Source organism: Homalodisca vitripennis, unplaced genomic scaffold (genome assembly GCF_021130785.1).
Source record: "Homalodisca vitripennis isolate AUS2020 unplaced genomic scaffold, UT_GWSS_2.1 ScUCBcl_247;HRSCAF=1768, whole genome shotgun sequence".
In the NCBI taxonomy this organism is placed as follows: domain Eukaryota; kingdom Metazoa; phylum Arthropoda; class Insecta; order Hemiptera; family Cicadellidae; genus Homalodisca; species Homalodisca vitripennis.
In genome coordinates, this window is record NW_025776363.1 from 6277 (window position 1) to 20937 (window position 14661).

The window sequence follows — 14661 nt, forward strand, 5'->3', positions numbered from 1 at the left end:
TACTAAATTCTTTCATAGATGAGTGTGCATTATTCCCCTTACTAGAATGTATATTTAATTAATCGAAAACTAATCAATATTTTAAAAGTATCTACTTTCCGTAATTAATTATTTGTGCTATAATTGATATAAGTGATTTTTACTCCACATGATAAATTATGCCTTGTGTAAAATTAAAGCGAACACATTTATAAAAAAGCATTTACTTCTGTCCCTAGTATTGCCTCTGCTATAAGTGAAGAGTGGAAACTTCTAGAAACTAAATTCATTCACTTCAGAAATAGGATTCTAGGAGAGTTACATTAACTAAAACAGATGTTTGTGCTGTCACAAGGAAATGTTTACACAGACAAACTGATTGCATATAACAGGAGCTTGTACATTTAATATATGTGTTTGCTTTATGTTCTTGCCGACAGCTTCAAAGGGAGTTTAACAAACTCAAATTCTCATATGTTTAGGAGACTTTCTAAGGTAGATGAGTATTTACTTGATCAATGTCATATCACCAATACAGGGTTTAAGTCTAATGGATACTCCTTATAGAATAAGAATAAATACACCTATATATGTAAAGTAATTGCAAATACTGGTTAAAATTAATTAAAAAATATCGTTTTGCTATAATAAATCATTGTTTACACAGAACAGCTGATTATATTTGACATGCTTTACCAATTTATTAATATTTCACAGGTTTTAGAGAGCAGAATTTACTATTTATCAACTTTACTGATCATTGGGACGTAACCCAAAGGGATTTTCTAAATAATAAGTGGCCTATAAGTTAAAAATGGGTGATAGTAAGGAATGTGTTATTATTTCAGTACAATCGGTTAAAATAATTTTACGTTTTTGTAATATTAGTTAGGATATATGTGGTTAAAGAAAACAAAAATTATTAGTTTTTGGTCCCTGAATTGTGATAATCTATTATAACATTATTCTAATGACTTCCACGTAGACAAGGTCTTACCAGATATATAAAAAGTATGAACTCTAATACAAATTAAATGGAAACAGAATACAAGAATGTTGTTTGGTGTAACGATTAACGTTTTCATTCGACCAGTTTTCAGATCCGGGTTTGGAACACATTATATGTATGTTGATCGATTTGGCATTGGTAAAAGGAAAATATTAAAGAATTCACCACTTGTTGGTAATTTATATCTCTATAATGTGATTGTCGTCTCTAATTGGAGTAATTCAAATAAATGCATAATATGAGAATAGATATATATTGAAATCAATAATGTTTTAAAAACAATAATATAGTCTTAATATCTGAATTAATTTGTTTTAAATTTATAGTTGTATAAATCATTTCGATGAGCTACATTAGCGTGCTGTATAGACAGGTCGTGACGTATGATCACCTGATCACCTCTTGTCTCTGGCCAGAGATCAATGTATTTGGCCGCACTGCTGTTGTCTTATTTTTATTTGCCTCAAACTTTTAGAAAATGATATTATAACTGTTAGAGTTATGATTTTACTGTGTAGTACCCAGCCAGAATGAAGACAATTTGGCAACTTTTTCTTGAGGTGAAAGACACTCTTTGTGCTGTGCTGAGTGGCAAATGAATACATAAACTATGTGGCAGAATTGGGAAAAAACCTGTTACCTACAGATAAAGACAATTTTTGTATAGTTTTTTTGCATTGGTGGTCTATGATAATTCATGCATTATAAGAAGATAATATATTACCCAAATGTTATGTATTATTATAAAAAATAATTTATGATTTCTTGAAATACATGACAAACAATTTCTCATATATAGTAGCTAAAATGGTATAAATAATAAACAACGACCTACAACAATATAATACAAATTTCTACATACATCTGTTTAGACCTAAGTATGTATTGAACAGAAAGTCATTTAGATTAAAAGCAGATTGAAAGCGTCGGAAGTAGACACTTTTTGACAGTAGAAAAGTTTTTTGAGCTGCATAGCTTTATAATCGGGACAATACGTTGATAATATGTACCTCATACATGTGTCTGTTTACGTTTAGCAAAAACTTCATAGGAACTACAACATATTATATCATACATGCTTTTACTACTTATTATAAGTGCTTTGGATTTAGAAAAAAGACGTGCAAAGGCGCAAAGAAACAGCTAACACAATAAAAAAGGTTAACCTAACGAAATATTCACTATCTGTGTCCTAACTCCAATCTTTTTTACTAAAAGTAATGAACCATTTTATTTCCCCACATTGCAAGAGTCTCCATCTATAATTTACTTGAAATCAGACACATTTTCTAGTGAAATGAGTTCTGCTATCCTTATATGATTTATGCATTTTAACTCAGTTAGTGATGTTATGCTCCTGGAAATCCATAGGTTGACCAGATTTAATGGACACACCATATTTCCTTTAACCAGTGTAGGTGAACCTGGAAGTTATAAAACAGTCAGAATTGAGCCCTCCTGGATAAACACACGGGTAGTAAACTTTTAACTCACAGATCGACTATATTATACTAGACACTGAAATACTAAATCTTTGGACCATCCTTATAAGAACACATTGTGTTTAACTTCCTCTGCATTCTTAGATATATCAATATGTTGATAGGGTAGCATTAATAGATACACTTTGATATATATATATATATAATATATATATATATATATATATATATATATATATATAAAGGGTAGTAGTAAACTACAAATAAATGAGATACAGGTATCATGGAAATGTTGGGTAGTATGGAATATTACGTTTTACAACTATTTAGGGCTTTTCACAACACATAAGGTAGCTGTGGTAGGAAGGGTTTATTCAATTGGACTAGAACTTTAGCTTCAGTTCACCTTCCATTTATTGCAGCGTCTGGTATCTGAAGCTGTCTCAGACTTAACTCCTGGAATCTTGAGTCATGTTCATCTAAAGAGATCGAAAGAATGTCGATGACAAAGAAGCTTTCAAACGAAACATTTACATCTTTTTGACATCAGAGGCGCCAATAAATAGATGAAGTGGTAGTCTTATTGTCTCATCACATACACAATTGAGTACACTACGATGTAATAGACGTGTTCTGTAAGCACGGTGGTGCTACCAAGTTTTCAACACATAGCTGTAGTAGGAAGTGTTGATTTAAATTGAATTTGATTTGCGTATCGGAATAACACTGAATTGTTTTTACAAAACGCAGTTAATCTTGAAAAATCAATAATAGTTTAAATGCTGGAGATAGTTTACACACTAGAATAAAATTATATAGTTGTAATTAGATAACCAAAAGCGAGATTAGCCGACCGGAATTTATAGCGTTATCTGTAGCGAGCCAGAAATGTTCGCCAAACACTTCATCTCCCTGGTATTGTCGGTGTAAACTTGGGTGTGTGAAGGGCCATGAGAGCATAACACCTCATTCACCACAGACCCTATTCCTTAGACACAGCTACAGGAATATTAGTTAGTGTATATACAACTGCATCGTAGAGGCAACGTGTCTATTGTGAGCAATAACGGTTTAAATTTCCGCTTCATGAATTATTTTCAACAGGCGCATTTATACACGTTTCATAATATTCGACATTTGCCTTGCATTGACAATTATAAAATTTAATTATTTGTAAATTTGTAACTCTTTCCATGCTAGAGAATTTCCATTGATAGACAAGTTTAAAAGATAATAGTTTAGAATATTTTATTTATAACTATTAAAAACACTTGGTTTTTGTGTTGGTCAATCTTGATATGGTTAACGATGAGGATGTATTTAGAATTTGATTATTCCTTACACCTATACAATAACTTATAGCATACAAATCTTATCCTTTATTTTTGCAATGGTAAGAATGTTATTCATTTATTACTCAGGATTGGGTTCCATAGTGTATCCAACAGTATATAGTCTTCATTACAAATGTAAGGAAAACTAGGCTTATGGAATAAGGATGGGTTAGGTTTTTTACAGTAGTCTTTGGGTATATTGAAATTCTGCAAACCCTTCTAGGGGTAGGAAGATTTTTAGCATTGAAGTCGAATGCTCCCTGTAAAGCTATTACGTAGAATTAGGTTCATGTAAATTCGTGTACAAAACTAAAATCACGATTACACACACACACACACACACACACACACACACCGCACGCACGCACGCTACGCGAACACACACAAACACACACGTATATATATATATATTTTTATAGGTATTTGGTCTTCAAATCATATGTTAGTTTTGGTTATTTTAAACGCATATGTGACAGATACGGCCAAATATAAAATAATTGAATCACATTCACCCGGCAAGTGAGAGATCCGGGTTTTCGAGTCCCAGCGGAGCAAGTACTTTTTGCGATTCAATGTTTATTGAAATTATATATATATATATTATAATTATATATATATTCTACTATGTCACAAAACGTAAAGTTTATAAATACTTTATTTGAAGAAAATAGTTACGAATAAATTGATTGGAAATTTACATTGTGTCTTTTAGGAATTGAACTATATCTTAACACTAAATACACAATTACAAATACATAAGTACAATTATTAATCAGCTATTAATCAAAACTAATAACTGAGTAAGTAATGTATTTTTAATAAAATTAATGACGACCTCAATAAAACATTTACTGCCTGAATTTTTATTTACTATAATGAAATAAAATTAAATAACAATTTTAATTTAGAAATTAACACATATTTTACTATTTTCATAATTTCTCTTATGAGATCTAGAATTTTTTTATGAAATTTTGAGAATTTTGCAAGGTCCGAGTGATTATTTAACAGGCGATATAATGTTTCTTTTTTTCCGAAACATTTATGTAAATTATATATTAGGTAAATTTTTTTTAAACTTATATATTATTAAACTCAAATAAAAAGGTATCAATTATTATATCTTCATTCAAATTTAAGATATAATGTTTTGTACTAAACACACAAACTGACACAAAGGTGGTAAAGTAAAATAGACAGGACTATACAGTGTGTGGCATTTTTGACTTATTTCTATATGAAAAATAAGGTAGTAATAAGTAATAAAAAGTAATAGTAATTAGGTAGTAAGAAGTGGGAGACTGCCATTGGCTGTAGAAAATGTTTTAGATTATGTAGTTTATATGCCAAAAGTCTTGTTCCTTGAAGCAAATTTTAATATAATGGGCCATATATATAGTGTGCTTTTTGAATCATCCCAGAGATTATCAAAATAATTAAAATACCAGTAATTAAACTTCCCCTTTTATATTAAGTCTTTCCCTATTGCATTATGTTCTGGAGTATGTGGTTTCAATAATTATATCTGAATTTCTTTATCTGAACTTAATCTCAATATTTCGACATTTTAGGTTAGTAAAGTGACGATCTAGAATATCCATTAGGTTTCCCTGATGTTATTGATTCATTAATTTTTAATGTTCCCAATAAAATTGCAGTAAGCAAAGATAATCTTTCTTGGGAAAGATAGTATTTGTGGATAATAGTACTAATTTAATTCATGTCATTGGATTGTATTTAAGATAGGTCACATTATTGCTGAATTTTATGTTTCTATAACTATGGAATATTGCAGAATCCTACTTGGGGAACTGATGGAGTACCGGAATCCAGTTGGTATGATAATCACCGAGAAGCAGCAAAATAATTATTCAGAGTGATGGAAGGGATTTAAAGACATTTACACTATCCACATAGAAAATGAATATATTTCTAAATATTAACACATTATTAATACAGGTTGAGTGGGAGCAGGTATATCAAGTTGATGCCCATTCACTTCATTACCGATGTCTGTAAATGTTTTAGAAATCCTACTCATAGATTTCCTACTAAAACAATGAAATACACACAACTGAAGCTCAATTTAGCTTTAAACTCAATACGCAACAAAGTGTGGGTTTCCTAAAACTTATTTAGCATTACGTCTGGCTGTGGTAATCGTCTTTAATGTGTCAAAATGCTCCCAAAGCAAACGCGTGTGTCGGGTTATGACGTGCTGCATGGTCCATAAATCTTTTATTCTTCCTAGAACCACAGTACCAATTTGATTATCTCTTGTTTTATATTGAGGTTAGAAGCCGTCTAAAGCCTGTAGAAAATGATGCATGCATTATTACCTTAGAAGCTTAACTTTCCTAAGTGATGCTTAAAGTTGGGAAAAGATATTTCCTTACTTTAGTCTTAAGCTATAATGTGATTCTTTTACAGGCTATAACTATTGTGTGCATTGCTAATTTTACGAGAAAATTCAAATATTTATTAAGGCCAAGACCTGTGTATATGTATGTTACTGCTCTGCGATTGTTGTTGTCATTTGACAATAGTGTATTATAAAAGTAATTGTACAAAATTTTAATATTCTAACACGAGTATAAAGAGATGTTTTAGTTACTTTGGGATTATACCGACCACAACCAAATGAATCGTTTATTTGACATTTTGTTTCTACTGATTACTAGATTAGCGTAGAACAATAGTTCGTCAATATAAAACAAGTATTGTCTTATCGCAAACCCCTCCCCATCCTCATACAGAGGTCAAAGTCGAGCGGTCTAGTAGATAACGTGATTGCCGAGTCTCGCCGCCCCTTGGTGCGTCGCTTTTGTTGTACTTCCGTGTTTTACCCCTAAATTTCTCCAAACACAATAATTCAACAAAAACAAACATTACCAAACAAAAACTCACAAGACTTGTTTTTATTCTTGTCCACATTCCGCCACGCAAACTGCGAGTGCCTCCGGCCGAAGGTGCTGCCGAAGCCCGCGCTGATGTCAACGACAGAAAAACATCCCTCGAGATAGTACCTATCAGTAAAATATCAAATTCTAGAGGGGCTGATCAGAAATATAAATTAAATTGTAATGGAAAGGCAATTATGTACCGTGCAAAAACTTAAATAATCATGTGATGCCGCGCGGCTTGCCGTAATCGTGATTCTCGAGAAAGATAAGATAACAGCGAGAAAGATAAGATAACAGCGACAACAATACCGATAAAAATACCTGGAAATGCTTGTATATTGATGGAATGTTAATTCTATTACTCAAATACATTTTTTTATAACGTTGTAAGTTCATTGAAAAAAGTTTAAGCGTTGGGGGTATATAACGGAATCTGACCCCATTTAACAATTGATAATCGTTGTAATGTTGTAATTAAAGAGTTGTTTTTTCGTTTTATCACGTTTGTTTTTATAAACTTATATTTTTGTGTTCTTCATACTGGGTGTGGTCGGTATAATCCTAAAGCACCGATTTTTATTTATGCAATTTCTACATGACAAAACTCATAATTGTTTCAATTTGATTAAGTTATTCTAGCATGGCTTAAATATAAAAACGTTAACAAAATTTGTTAATTTTAAATTTTAAAGATCTTTATAAAATATGGGAATGTTATTTATCTTTAATAAATAACATTTTTGAAGTCAACAAAAAAAGTTCACTTATTACTTGTTATTTTTAACTACTATTATTTTTAACAACTATTCAATATAGTTTCTTGTAATAAGTGCACTTTCAGCTATTTTTCACCTCGTTTATGTATTGTAGGCGAATAAATAAGAACAGTTTTCATAACACTGTAAGTAACATTTTACAGTTTCGTTTTTTTTTTATTTGAATCATATAACAGTAATGTATTCCCTTACTAGATTTTAATAAATCCGTGGAAAGTCACGCTTGAAGTAAACACAGGCGGCTAAGAGTATAAAAGTAAACTTAGCGAGAAGGCTTAAACGAGCCGTGCAGCGGTTCCAGTCTACGCGTTTCCTGTCACACTTTACTTCCGGCCTTTGAACATGAATACATTAAAGTTCCGTATTTTGAAATTTTTTATAAAGAGAATTGTACATATGTAAAATAGTTGTGAATTCTGACCATCTTATAATGTTTTATATAAGATTGATCAAAAAACATATAATAAGACATAAATCGTTTTGAATTCGTTCCCATTAATTCATCACTGTTTAAGTTTATCCATAAATTCATTCCTGACCACAACGCGTTTTATTTAATTATGGTTTATAGTCTTATTTATAAAAAATGTACAAATTGCCTCAGATAGGTTCATGTTTGAATTTATTGTTGTTCATAATCAAAAGCTTGTTGTTGAGAGTAAATGTACTGTTACACAAATACAGTGAATACGTTATCTATCCATTGATATTATTTATTTATATAAAGCATATATATTTTGGGTTTCAATTTGAAACTTTGTCTTATGCAAGAGGCATGGAGCTAACGTTTTTCTGCGAAAGTAATCGGTATATAATCAGTAGTATATATATTTATATATATACTACTGATTATATACCGATTACTTACGCATAAAAACGTTAGCTCCATGCCTCTTGCATAAGACAAAGTTTCAAATTGAAACCCAAAATAGACACAAAACATATGATTGCATTTTTAGAAACAGAGATTGTAAATATCGCCGGTTTAGAATCTCTATAGTAAAAAGAAATTTATTGTTTCAGTACTCATCGAAGTTCTGTAATATTCATTATTAACCAAATTAAAATTAGGATCGGAATTATTAAAAAACGAACTCGAAATCATTTCTTTTGGTAACTGCTGCTTCAATATGAAACGAAATGTTATTTCTTTTAACTTATTTATTTATGACCTCTATTGAATTGTATTTATGACGGAAATCTCAACCTAGATACGTTTGATAAAACTCCGTACACCCTCGGGTTGGACATTCGGAGGTACAGGCTGCGATAGGAAAGGGATTTATGTAAATCTTTAGGGACAAAGGTATCCGTTATTCATGAACACTTGGTTTCAGTCAGGGCTTGGCTGAGACATGGTCAAACTGTTTTATTATTGTCACACAATTTATGATGATTGTTTTTAAAATAAATTGGGTGAATAACTGTAATAATAAATAAATTTGAATTTAAATGAAAAAATCAGTGCTCAAAATGTATAACTGTGTTTTATTCTTAGTTTTATAATAATAATAAATTGAATTTAAATTTGTAAGCTTTTTGAAGAGCAATCTAACTCATATTTGACAAGACATCTTTCGAATGCATCTATTCACTACATTACATTTATTGCCCTATTCAAAATTACTCCTGCGCTACTAAAACCTATATTAATTGTAATTTAAATATTTTATAACTACAATCTTGAGATTTATGTAAAGCTTTATAAGACAGTCGCCGACTGCCAATTTTCACAACGCAAATGCAATATACACATAACATGGTTTTTCTTGAAATTAATAAAGAAATTTCCTCTCAGAAAAAAATCTATCGTCAGTGGTTATTTTCAGTAGAGATGTAAATTGTATGGTTTAAAATGATTGTATTAGTGAAATAATAACTTTTTTCTCAAATGATAAACTTTAGCTTGACACACTAAACCTTATAGTCTTACAAAATGTTTCAAATCAGCTTCTGTAAACCATATACAGATTTCCAATATCTTTAGCTAATTACGAGACGGTATTGTAGCAATTAGTTCAAAAGGTATCAAGCTAGTTAAAAGATAACTATTACGCCCTTATTTCAGCCAACCACTGAAACCAACGTGGTGAGGTACCAATGTATTTCTAAGGAGCAATTCCTTTTTGTACAAATTTCAAGACATACTGGTGGTGCGCTTTTTAGTTACAGATTAGCTTTCGGCTCCTAGCCTACATCGTAGTTTATGACCTGTTCTTATTTTTAGAACACATATCAATGAAACATATAGACGTTTTTTTTATTATGGGTGTTTGTGTTAGAGTGTTTATAAATATTTTTTTTTAGTAACATTTTCTCCTTTTCCCCACTCTTAATATAAGCTATGCTTAGGATACAGAGCATAATTGAATATGTACTGTAACTGATGTACACACCTGCATTGTAAAGGTTGTCATAATCCATATTCACTGATGAGTTTCTTCATCTGTTTTCATAGTCCAATAATACTATGTTAAAAATTGGTTAATTGAAATTGGTACAATCATTTCTTTTTGATAACAAAATATAAATCAACATAACAACATTTCAAACTGTCTGTTGCCCGTTGAGTAACAAAAATCGTCATTTTTTATTCAGTGAAAGACATGTGTGTGCCATACTTGATTATTTTAGGTCTAATTAGCATAACCTAATTTATTCTTAGCCTTAAAACTGTTCAAAGTTTATGATTAAACAAGAAAACATAACACTAACACTACGTTTCGAGATCTGCAATCTGATCTCTTCTTCAGGTAAAGAACTAACCTAATACATAATTACAAACTAGGTTAAAAATAAACAAATCTTACTAAAGCGTTGTGGCACGCCTAAGTCAGGAATCACAACCTACATGTTGTTTGTCAACTTCACTAACTCTATAGACATGCACTTAATACAAAACTATACAAAACACTAATAATTAAAACTAAACTACGGAATACAGGTCACAATACATCTTCACACTCGTCTACTAAACCACCTACGACTGACCAGAGGGACTAGTCAATGGTAATCGTGACGGCTTGGCTAAAACAAGATGGCGGAAATACAAGGGAAGGGGGACAGGAATGGGCCCTTTCGTTAATATTGGTTCATGCGAGATGAACTTCTTAAAACTATATCGTGAACTCCGCATTGGTTTATTACAAATATCTGATCCGTTTGATACTTTTGGTTTTCTCTTTAGTTCATTTCTTAGAATTGGCAACCAAAGCGGCCTAATCTCGACTGATGGTTGACTGATTGGTTGGTCTGCCAATTTAATGTATGTTTCCTCAATTAATTTCCTTTTGAAGAAATGTGGTTCCCGATGTAATATGTGGGCTTCATCCCAATTCATATGATGGTCTTCGGACCAACAATGGTGTGCAATTTTTGGCTTTTCTGTGAGACCCTTTCTCGTGTTTTCTTTGTGTTCTTTTATCCTTAAGTTTAGTGGTATTTTTGTCTCGCCTATGTATTCCCTATTGCAGCTACATTTTATACTGTAAACACAGTTTTTGGAATCCTGTGTGCCATTTTTTTGGTTTTGTTATTACGAGACTTTGTCTAAGAGTGTTGTGTGTTTTAAACGCGGTTCTAATGTTGTACTTTCTACCTACTCTTCTAATTTTTCTCCTATAATCCCGGCACATAAGGGATTGACATAAACGCAAATTTATCACAATTCTGTTTTTCTGACTCAGTAATGATTCTTCTGGTTCGTTTGCACTTATTAATTACTAATTGAGGGTATCCATTGCTCCTGAGGTCCGATTCAATTTTCTTAAATTATTCTTTTAGTCCATCTTTATCTGAGCATAAGCTCTTTGCTCTATCAAACAACGAGTAGGCTACTCCTTCTTTGACAGATTTTTGATGGTTGGATTGATAATTTAAATATTTTTCTGTGTGTGTTATTTTTCGAAAAAAAACAGTTGTCTTAAGGACATCCCTATCTCTTAATACACACACATCCAAAAAGGGAAGCTTGTTTTGGACTTCCACTTATATTGTGAGGCGGATGGAAGGAGAAATACTATTAATGGGATTCAAAAAATTATTGAATTCAATGTGTCTATGAGAAAAAATAACAAAGGTATCATCCACATACCTCCACCAAATCTTCGGTTTGAACTGAGCTGAAGCCAAAGCTTTTCGCTCGAATTCCTCCATAAAGATATTGGCGAAAATAGGAGACAGTGGAGAACCCATTGCCATCCCCTCATCTTGACGGTAAATTTTACCCTCTAACTCAAAATAATTGCATTGAGTGCATAGTTCTAACAGTTCCATAATTACTGTCACGGGAAAGTTTAGTTCTATCCTTTAATGTTTGGTCTTCTTTGAGACGTGATTTAATAATTCCGAGAGTTTCCGGAACTGGTACATTTGTAAATAGACTTTCAACATCAAAACTTACCAAATTCAATTTCAAATTTTCAAATTCAAATTCTTTTTTCAGAATGTAGACAGAGTTAACAATGTATATGCCAAGTCAACAAATCATAACAAAATATAATAATGTCTCTCAATAAAATAATTTTACTTTTTCAAGTTTACAATATCTTATCAGCTAAAAAGTCCTTAACAGAATAGTAAGCCTTCTCGATCAACAACCATTTAAATTTTTTTCTAAAAACCGGGTAATCTTGGACTAATCTTAAGCTTAATGGAAGACTGATAAAAAGAATTACTGCTGAATATTTTAAATGATTTTCAAAAAATGAGGTGGAGTTGTGGCGGGATATTCATAATGCATCTGGGTTTACTTCTTGTTCCATACATGTGAGTCGGAAAAAATCTATTAAAAAGGTGAAAGTTTTTATGAAGAAATGATAAGGTTTCCAGAATATAAATGGAAGGAAAAGTTAAAAGTTTGTTGGAGGAAAAAAGGGTAGCCCATGAGGTCCTGGATGGGACATGACAAATTATTCTTAAAGCTTTCTTTTGAAGCCTAAACACAGACTTAGTTTTGATGCTTTCAGAAACCCCAAATGGAAACCCCGTAAGATATGAATGGATAGATGATGCCATAATAAGTAGCAGTAAGAATTTCAGTTGATGCGAAACGAGCCAGATTTCTGAGCACAAAAATACTCTGACTCAGCTTCCTACATACATGCTCTATATTGAGATGGAAAGACAAATTGCAGTTAATGATAAGGCCAAGAAATTTTACGGAGCATTCTGAGAAAACAGCTTCATCACCCAAATAAATACTGAGCAAACTTTTGCTTAAATGGCTGTTAATTGAAAATCCAATGAGTGTAGTTTTTGAGACATTTACTTGAAGACTGTTTTGCTCAAGCCAATTAAACAAGTGCATTCCCTTCTAAGAATGTGTCGAGTTCCAGGTGATCTCTGGAGGAATTAGAAAACGTTAGTGACGTGTCATCTGCATATAGGCATAAGTTTGGCACAGTTAAGCCCTTACAAAGATCGTTGATAAAGATTAAAAAAAGGACAGGGCCCAAAATTGAACCTTGGGGCACGCCCTTGCTGATAGTTCCTTTCGTGGAAAAAACTATTGCAGATGTTATTTGACGCATCAATAGAACTAACCTTAACAAACTGTGCCCTTTTGACCAGATATGATTGAAACCACTGAAGTGCGACACCTCTAATCCCCATGATGGACAATTTATTTAGAAGAAGAACGTGATCAACTAAATCAAAGGCTTTAGTTAAATCAAAAAATAAGCCACTAGACTGGTTACCCGAGTCAATAGTATCAAACAATGTTCTGCACGACACAGAACATTGCGTCAACAGTACTTTTCCCTTGGGTGAACTCATATTGATGTTGAAACATCAGCTTGTTGTGCTGTAGGAAACTCCAAAGCCTTTTAATTACTATTTTCTCTATAACTTTAGAGAAGGTTGAAACTACAGAAATTGGCCTGTAATTTGAACAGTCCAGATTGCAGCCTTTCTTGTACAAAAGGGGTGACCATAGCGAGTTTCAAACAGTCAGGAAAATATACCCATTGAAAATGAATGATTAATCAATTCACTGAGTGGCTCTGCCAGCTCTAAGACTACGTTTTTCAACAAAGCAGATGATATTCCATCTGAACCAGCGGAATTCTTTGATTTTAGGCTGCGAACTGACTCAGCAATCTCCATAGGATTAGTAGGCGACAAGAAAAACGAATTCAGAGGACATGTGCTCAAGGCAGAAGAGCTAATATTAAGGCGGAACCTTGTTGGACTTATCACCCACATTAAAAAAATAATCATTGAAAAATATTACACACTTCTGAGGGATCATTAACAACCTCTCCTAAATTATTCCTGATTTCTGGTTTTTTGGTACTTTTTAAAGTCATATGTACCTCGACTCTGATTAACGATCCCCCAAAGTGTTTTGGTTTTATTAGATGACGGTCTGAGCCGCTTAGCCACACTATCAGACTTGAGTTTCAGAATAAGCTTACGATACAACTTCTTGAGGCTAAGATATCTTTGCCTAAGGGGGTGGACAGAAGGCAAATCTTTCGATTCCTTGTAAGAGGATCTTAACTGTTCCCTAACCCTTATCGCCTCACCATCTAGCTTAATCCTACACTTGTCCCTTACTCTCTTGGGACTCAGGGACCTTTCTCCTGACCAAGGGGAAACAAACGTTGAAATAATAGTCAATGTGACTCAAGACCAGCTCAAACTTTGCATTTAAGTCAGTCAATGAATACAAATCAGCCCAGTTTTTCCTTATTCAGGTAATATTTGAAGAGACTAATGTTTTCCTCTGAGAAAACTAGGTTGTAGCGGAAAAGAGCTGGGGATGACTTTGAAGATGATTGAGAGCCAACAATTGCACCTGTGCATGATGGTCACTTAAGTATGACACTATAACAGAGCTCGAAAAACAGGGTTCAGGTATATCTGTGTATATATGATCAATCAGGGTTCTAGACTTCCTTAAACTCTCGTGTATACGAACGAATGGTTTTGCGAAGACCAAAGGACAAGGCATATCGTTTAGTATAGTTTTAGAGTCGTTGGAAGAACCCGCTAAATCAATATTGAAATCGCCCAGAACAATTGTATTTGGCACTCCCTTTCAACAACCTGTGAAAGACAATCATAAATATTTTTGTAGAAGAGACCTCCTTGCAATTAAGGGGGGGTCTATATACCTCAACAATATAAAGTTTTCCACTGTCTAGCTCAACAGAAATGGCCACCAATTCACAGAAACATTCAACGCAGTAGTCAGAGACATCGATAAGGGAA